This window comes from Aotus nancymaae, unplaced genomic scaffold (genome assembly GCF_030222135.1).
Source record: "Aotus nancymaae isolate 86718 unplaced genomic scaffold, 86718_ANA_hifiasm-v0.15.2.pri h1tg000016l, whole genome shotgun sequence".
Lineage (NCBI taxonomy): Eukaryota > Metazoa > Chordata > Mammalia > Primates > Aotidae > Aotus > Aotus nancymaae.
The window spans coordinates 19157209-19165781 of record NW_026988428.1 but is presented as its reverse complement, the minus strand read 5'-3'; positions in this window follow the sequence as shown (position 1 = coordinate 19165781).

Below are 8573 nucleotides of genomic sequence, written 5' to 3'. Positions count from 1 at the left end.
TCAGCTTGGATGCTGTTGGTGTATAGCAGAGATACTGATTTGGGTACATTTATTTTGTATTCTAAACCTGCTGAATTCATTTGTTCAGTTCTAGAAGCTTTCTGAATGAGTATATACGGTTTTCTAGGTATACAATTATATCAAGGGCAAACAGTGACAGTTTGACTTCTTCTTTACTGACCTGAATGCCCTTTATTTTTTTCTCATCTGATTGCACTGGCTGAGACTTCCAGTAATATGTTGAATATAAGTGGTGAAAGTGGGCATCCTTGTCTTGTTCCAGTTTCAATAGGAAACGTTTTCAACCTTTCCCCATTCAGCATAATGTTGACTCCAGGTTTGTCATAGATGGCTGTTATTACCTGAAGGTGTATCCCTTCAATTCCAATTTTGCTGAGAGTTCTAATCATAAAGCGATGCTGGATTTTCTCAAATGCTTTTTCTGAATCTATTGAGATGATCATGTGATTTTTAAAAATTCTGTTTCTGTGATGTATCGTATTTATTGACATGCATATGTTAAAACCATCCCTGCATCCCTGGCATTAAACCCACTAAATCATGGTGGATTACCTTTTTGGTATGCTGTTGCATTTGATTAGCTGCTAGTATTTTGTTAAGGATTTTGGCATCTATGTTCATCAGAGATATTGGTCTACAGTTTTCTTTTTTTGTTATGTCCTTTCCTGGTTAGGGTATTAGGGTGATACTGGCTTTGTAAAATAATTTAGGGAGGATTCTCTCTTTGCCTATTTTTTAGAATAATGTCAGTAAGATTGGTACCAGACATTCTTTGGCTGTCTGATAGAATTCAGCTGTGAATCCACCTGGTCCTGGACTTTTTTGTGTTGGCATTTTTTTTATTATTATCATCTGAATCTTGCTGCTTTTTACTGGTCTGTTCAGAGTTTCCATATCTTCATAGTTTAATCTAGGAGGGTTGTATGTTTCCAGGAATTTATCCATTGACTCTAGATTTTCTAGTTTATATGCATAAAGATGTTCATAGTAGCTTTGAACAATCTTTTGTATTTCTGTGGTGTCAGTTGTAATGTCTCTCATTTCATTTCTAATTGTGCATATGTGGATCTTCTTTCTTCTTTTCTTGGCTAATCTCACTAATGATCTATCCATTTTATTTATTTTTTAAAAATACAAACTTTTTGTTTCATTTATCTTTTGTGTTGTTTGTTGGTTTACATTTTATTAAGTTCTGCTCTGATCTTGGTTATTTCTTTTCTACTGCTGGGTTTGGGTTTGGTTTATTTTTGTTTCTCTAGCTCCTTGAGGTGTGACATTACATTGTCAATTTGTGCTCTTTCAGACTTTTTGATGTATGTATTTAATGCTATGAAATTTCCTCTTAGCACCACCTTTGCTGTTTCCCAGAGGTTTTGATAGGTTGTGTTACTCTTATTGTTCAGTTCAAAGAATTTTTTAATTTCCATCTTGATTTCATTATTTACCCAATGTTCATTCAGGAACAGAATTTAATTTAATTTAATTTCCATATGTTCACATGATTTTGAGGGTTCCTTTTGGAGTTTATTTCCAAGTTTCTTCCACTGTGGTCTGATAGAGCACTTGATATAATTTGGATTTTCTTGAATTTATTGAGACTTATTTTGCGGCCTATCATATGATCTATCTTAGAGAATGTTCCATGTGCTGATGGATAGAATGTATATTCTGCAGTTATTGGGTAGAATGTTTTGTAAATATCTGTTAAGTGCATTTGTGCTAAGGTATAGTTTAAGTCCATTGTTTCTTTGTTGACTTTCTGTCTGTCCTGTCTAGTGCTGTCAGTGGAGTATTGAAATACCACACTAATATTGTGTTTCTGTCTGTCTCATTTCTTAGGTCTAATAGTAATTGTTTTATAAATTTGGGACCTCCAGTGTTAGGTGCATATATGATCAATTTAGGATAGTGATAATTTCCTGTTGGACAAGTCCTTTTTAACATATAGAAGTCCCAGTTTTTTAACTGCTGTTGCTTTAAAGTTTGTTTTGTCTGATATAATAACTACTCCTGCTCACTTCTAGTGTCCATTTGCATGGAATGTCTTTTTCCACCCCTTTACCTTAAATTTATGTTTGTCTTTATGTGTCAGGTGAGTCTCTTGAAGACAGCAGATACTTGGTTGGTGAATTCTTATCTATTTATTTATTCTCTATCCTTTAATTGGTGCATTTAGGCCATTTACATTCAACATTAGTATTAAGGTATGAGGTACTATTTTGTTGATTGTGTTATTTGTTGCCTGAATAACTTGGGTTTTTTTTTTTTCCATTGTGTTATCAGTTTTTGGGTCCTGCAAGATTTATGCTTTAAGGAGGTTCTATTTTGGTGTATTTTGAGGATTTGTTTCAAGAGTTAGAGTTCCTTTTAGCAGTTCTTGTAGTGCTGCCTTGTTAATGGCAAATTCTCTCAGCATTTGTTTGGCTGAAAAAGGTTGTCTCTTTCCTTCATTTATGAAGCTTAGTTGCACTGGATACAAAATTCTTGGCTGATAATTGCTTTGTTTAAGGGGACTAAAGATACAGCTCAATCCCTCTAGTTTGTAAGGTTTCTGCTGAGAAATCTGCTGTTGATCTCATAGGTTTTCCTTTATAAGTTACCTAATGTTTTTGCCTCAGAGGTCTTAACATTCTTTCCTTCATCTTGACTTTAGATAACCTGATGACTATGTACCTAGATGATTATCTTTTTGTAATAAATTTCCCTGGTATTCTTTGTGCTTCTTGTATTTGGATGTCTAAATCTGTAGCAAGACCAGGGCAGGTTTTCTCGATTATTCCCTCAAATGTTTTCCAAACTTGTAGGTTTCTCTTCTTCCTCAGGAACACCAGTTATTCTTAGGTTTGGTCATTTAACATAATCCCAAAACTCTTGGAGGATCTTTCTTTTCTCTTTGTTATTGTTGGTCTGGATCAACTAGAAAGCCTTGTCTTTGAGCTCTGAATTCTTTCTTCTAGTTGTTTGATTCTATTCCTGAGACTTTCCAGTGCATTTTGCATTTCTTGAAGTGTATCCTTCCTTTCCAGAAGTTCTATTTTTTTAATTTATGCTATTTTTATTGGATATTTTTTCCATTTATATTCTGTATCTTTTTTAAAAATTTCTTTAATTTGGATTTTATCTTTCTCTGGTGCCTCCTTGCTTAGCTTAATAATCGACCTTCTGAATTCTTTTTCTGACAATTCAAAGATTTTGTCTTGGTTTGGATCCCTTGCTGGTGAGCTAGTGTGATCTTTTGGGGGTGTTAAAGGACTTGTCATATTATTTTAATTGTTTTTCTGGTTCCATCTCATTTGAGGGTGGACTATGTCAGAGGGAAATCTGGGGCTCAAGTGCTGCTGTTCATATTCTTTTGTCCCACAGGGTGCTCCTTTATGTCATGCTTTCCCTCTTCCCATAGGGATGGGGCTTCCTGAGAGACAAAGTGCAGTGATTGTTATTTCCCTTCTGGGTCTGGCTACCCAGTGGAGCTACTGGGCTCTGGGTTGGTCCAGGGGAGCATCTGCAAAGGATCCCGTGAAATGATGCATCTTCAGGTCTCTCAGCTGTGAATGCTAGCACCTGCTCTTGTGGAGGTAGAAAGGGAGTGAAGTGGACTCTGTGAGGGTCCTTGGTTATAGTTTTGTTTATTGTGCTCTTTTTGTGTCTTATGGCCCCTGATCAGGCAGTGGCACTTTCAAGAGATTGCCAGCTATGGTAGTATAGGGAGGACACAACCTTCCCCTAAGGTTGCCTGGATAAGTATTCAGATTTCTCAGGTGGTGGGCAGGGCCATAGAGTTTCCAAGAGATTATGTCTTTTGTGCTGGGCTATCAGGGTGCTTAGAGAAAGACCATGAGGAGGGGGCAGGGTTAGGCAGGTCTGAGCTTAGACTTTCCTTGGTACAGCTTGCAGTGGCTGCTGTGGGGATGGGAGTATGATCCTCAGGTAGGATGGACACATGATTGAAACTTCATTCGGGTCCCCAGGGAAGTGGGGAAAAGCTGGCAGTGACAGGTTTCACCCAGCTCCAACATAGGCTGAAAGGCCAATCTCACTCCCATCATGCCCCCATCAACAGAACTGAGTTTATTTTCAGGCAGCTGGTGAGCAGGGCTCAGAACTTGCCCCAGGCTACAAGCCTCCTCCCTACTGATAGGGCAAGCAGAGCTTTCAGGTTTCCTGCTTCTCTCCCTGTCTCAGCTTCTGTGCTGGTGTCTGCATTCCTGGTTCACTCCCTCCCCAAGATTGTATCCAAGAAACTTCACATTTGGTTGAAAATGTTATGGAGTTCAGCTAGAAGTTTGCTTTTTGCTGTGGTTTTTCCCCAATTCTACTGGCGCCCTTCCAAGGAACCCTGTGAGACAAAGGCAGAGACGGTTTCCCTGGGGACCAAGAGCACCCTCCAGGCTCTTCCACAGCTTCTTCTATCCATGTACTTAACTCAGCACTCTAAATTCATCTTAGCTCCAGGTAACGTCAAATCCTCCCATGATCCAGACCTTCAGTTTCCCCAGGGAGGATGTGTGTTTAGGGGCAGATGATTCCTGCTTCACACTTTGACAATTTGGGCACTCAGTTTTTCAGCTGTCTCCCAGAGCCAGCAACAGCAATCCACTTCCTTCAAAGGGTCTGTCAATTTTTTAGAAGATAAAGTAGAATACACAGCTGGATAAGTAGAATGATAGTAAGTTTCTGTTACTGAAATTAGTGGCAGTGGTGAGTGTTGTGGGTTTGTTATATCAGGATACATAAGGATTGATATGGTTTATGTCCCCTCCAATATCAATGTTGAAATTTAATTTTCAATCCAACAGTTTTAAAAAGTACAGCCTTTGGGAGACTATTAGATCATAAAAGCAGAGCCCTCATCAGTGGATTAATGCTTTTATAAAATGGCTGGAGGAAACTAGCTAGGCACCCTTTTGCCCTTTCAACATTTTGCCTTCTGAGGACACAGTAACAAGGTATCTTCTTGGAAGCACAGAGACTAGGCCTTTATCAGATATTTAACCTGCTAGCACCTTGACCTTGGACTTCCAGTCTTCAAAACTGTGAGATAATAAATTTCTGTTTTTTATAAATTGCCCAGTGTCAGGTATTTTGTTATAGTGGCATAGACTAAGGATAGATAGATGAGAGATCTGAAATTCACTAAAATTATGCAAATGGTTTCTATGAATAGGAAGATTATGATTAAATTCTTTTGTAATTTATATTTTTAAAATTTTCAGCAATGAACATGTATTACATTTTATAATCAACCAAAAACAATAAATGTTATTTTTGCAATTCCCTTCTGAGACGTTTTCATGCTATCTCCCTCTAGTTGTCAAGGAGCAATTGGTTGCCAAATACCAGGAAATTAACAGCAATTATCACCAGCTGGCTAGCTACTAGTAGTATTCACTGGACCATAATCCACCCAGCATGAAATAGAAAACCTTGAAGAAATAAAGTGGATGATTAATCAAACTTGAAACATCAACTTCCTGGGAGAGCATATATCAAGATGGATTACTCACTGAACATTAGACATCATTCCTGAGAATCCCGTAATGATTTCAACAGCATCAGTCCTTTAAAACGGACTGCTGAAGTCTCCCTTAGAAATTGGAAGTTTTATTTTATTTGAAATAACTTTAAAAATTCTAGCTGAAAATGAAATACCTTATTGGCTAGGCATTGACAATTATACACACACACACACACACACACACACAAACAATTTTTTTGAGATAGGGTTTCCCTCTGTCATCCAGGCTTGAATGCAGTGGCACAATCATAGCTGACTGCAGCCTCTACCTCCTGAGTTCAAGTAATCCTCCCACCTCAGCCTCCTGAGTAGCTGGGACCACAGGCACATCCCACCACATCTGGCTAATTTTTTGTAAAGACAGGGTTTTCTCATGTTGTCCAGGCTGACCTCAAACTCCTGAGTTCAAGTGATCCACCTGCCTCAGTCTGCCAAAATGCTGGGATTACAGGCACGAACAACTATGCCCAGCCAACAGTATTTTTATATGAGCTATTTTTTATTTAATCATAATTGGATTCAAGTAAACAAGGGACAGTACAGGGCTTTACCATGTTAGTGAACATATATGATCCTTCTCTAAATTTTCTACAATCCAGGCAGATTAACTGACATATATGTTAATTGACAACATGAGAGCATCTATCTTCATTGTGAGGTTTTAGGAAGATGAGGTAAATTGCACTCAACCACTTTTCTCAAATTCTGATCAATTAAACACATAAAAGATGTAAAGCAGGCAGAAAATCCAAATCAAGGAGAGCAGTTCTATTTGTGAGCAAGTAGGCCTCCTTTATACTGAATCAAAATTAGACAGACTTACCAGCATTTCTAAAGGTAGCCTTATATTGCCCTTTACAGAAGCTGCCACTGAAAAACTAGCATCAGCATCATCTGAGAATTTTTTAAAGATGCAAATTTATAGGCCTGCTCTAGACCTGCCAAATCAAATCTCCATGGAGGGGGCCCAGCTATCTGTTTTAAGAACATCTCTAGGGAATTTGGACTCACACTGAAGTTTAAAAATCACTACATTTTTAGAAGGGGAGAGGGAGAGGAGGAGCTAAGCTATGTAAGCACATTTCTTTTTTCTCAATTCATTCCACATTTGTGGAGAGAAGTAAGGAGGAATAGGAGAAAGGGTAGGATGGATACATGATTGAAACTTCCTCCAGAAAGAAGGAACTATCAAGAATGGAACAGAAGCATTCACCTACTAATCTTTTTCAGCTATTGGTTCTCTTAATCTATTGAGTTTAAACATTAAGCCTATGGTTAAATCAAGGCTTACCTGTCCCCTTTGATGTGAACTACAAAAGAATCATAGTAATTCTTGCTCTCCCTTTCAAGAGGCCATCCCTACTCCATACCAGACTTTCTTTGTTTTAGTACCTTCCTGGGACCATTGGTGGACACACTAGACTTTGTTTCTTGAAATTTTTAAAATGACTTTGAATACCAATTAGTAAAATTTGTTGAGAAAATTTTGAGATTTATGACTGGCCTTTCCAAAATGAGAAGTTTAGGGCTGTTACTGATAATTATGAAATGTACAGGGCTATTTACAGAATGCTTTTAATGATAAGGAAAAAAAAATCTTTATACTTGATCTCCAGAATTTTAAGGAACTTAACTCAGAGGTTTTATCTAAAAGTCCCACAGCCTAACATACAAATCAAGTTTCAAGCATTCCCTTTGAAATCTGGCACTAGACAAGGATGCCTTCTCTCACCACTCCTATTCAATATAGATTGGAAGTTCTAGCCAGAGCAATCAGGCAAGAAAAAGAAATAAAGTGTATTCAATTAGGAAAGGAGGAAGCCAAATTGTCTCTGTTTGCAGACGACATGATTGTATATTTAGAAGACCCTATCATCTCAGCCCAAAATCTCCTGAAACTGATAAGCAACTTGAGCAAAGTCTCAGGATACAAAATCAATGTGCAAAAATCACAAGCATTCCTATATACATGAATAACAGACTTAAAGAAAGCCAAATCAAGAACAAACTGCCATTCACAATTGCTACTAAAAGAATAAAATACCTAGGAATATAATTAAGAAAGGATGTAGAGGACCTCTTCAAGGAGAACTACAAACTACTGCTCAATGAAATAAGAGAGGTCACAAACAGATGGAGAAACATTCCATGCTCATGGTTAGGAAGAATCAATACTGTGAAAATGGATATAAACAGACATTTTTCAAAAGAAGACATACATGAGGCCAACAAATATATGAAAAAATGCTCATCATCACTGGTCATTAGAGAAATGCAAATCAAAACTACATTGAGACACCATCTCACACCAGTTAGAATGGCGATCATTAAAAAATCTGGAGACAACAGATGCTGGAGAGGACGTGGAGAAATAGGAACACTTTTACACTGTTGGTGGGAGTGTAAACTAGTTCAACCATTGCAGAAGACTGTGTGGTGATTCCTCAAGGACCTAGAAATAGAAATTCCATTTGACCCAGCAATCCCATTACTGGGTATATATCCAAAGGATTATAAATCATTCTATTATAAGGACACAAGCACATGAATGGTCACTGCAGCACTGTTTATAATAGCAAAGACCTGGAACCAACCCAAATGCCCATCGATGATAGACTAGACAGGGAAATATGTGGCACATATACACCATGGAATACTATGCAGCCATAAAAAATGATGAGTTCATGTCTTTGTAGGGACATGGATGAACCTGAAAACCATCATTCTCAGCAAACTGACCCAAGAACATAAAATCAAACACCACATATTCTCACTTATAGGTGGGTGTTGAACAATGAGAACACATGGACACAGGGAGGGGAGCATCACATACTGAGGTCTGTATGGAGGAACTAGAGGAGGGACAATAGGGGGTGGGGTGTTGGGGAGGGATAACATGGGGAGAAATGCCAGGTATAGGTGATGAGGAGGAAGGCAGCAAACCACATTGCCATGTATGTACCTATGCAACAATCCTGCATGTTCTTCACATGTACCCCAAAACCTAAAATGCAATAAAATATATTAAAAAAAAAAA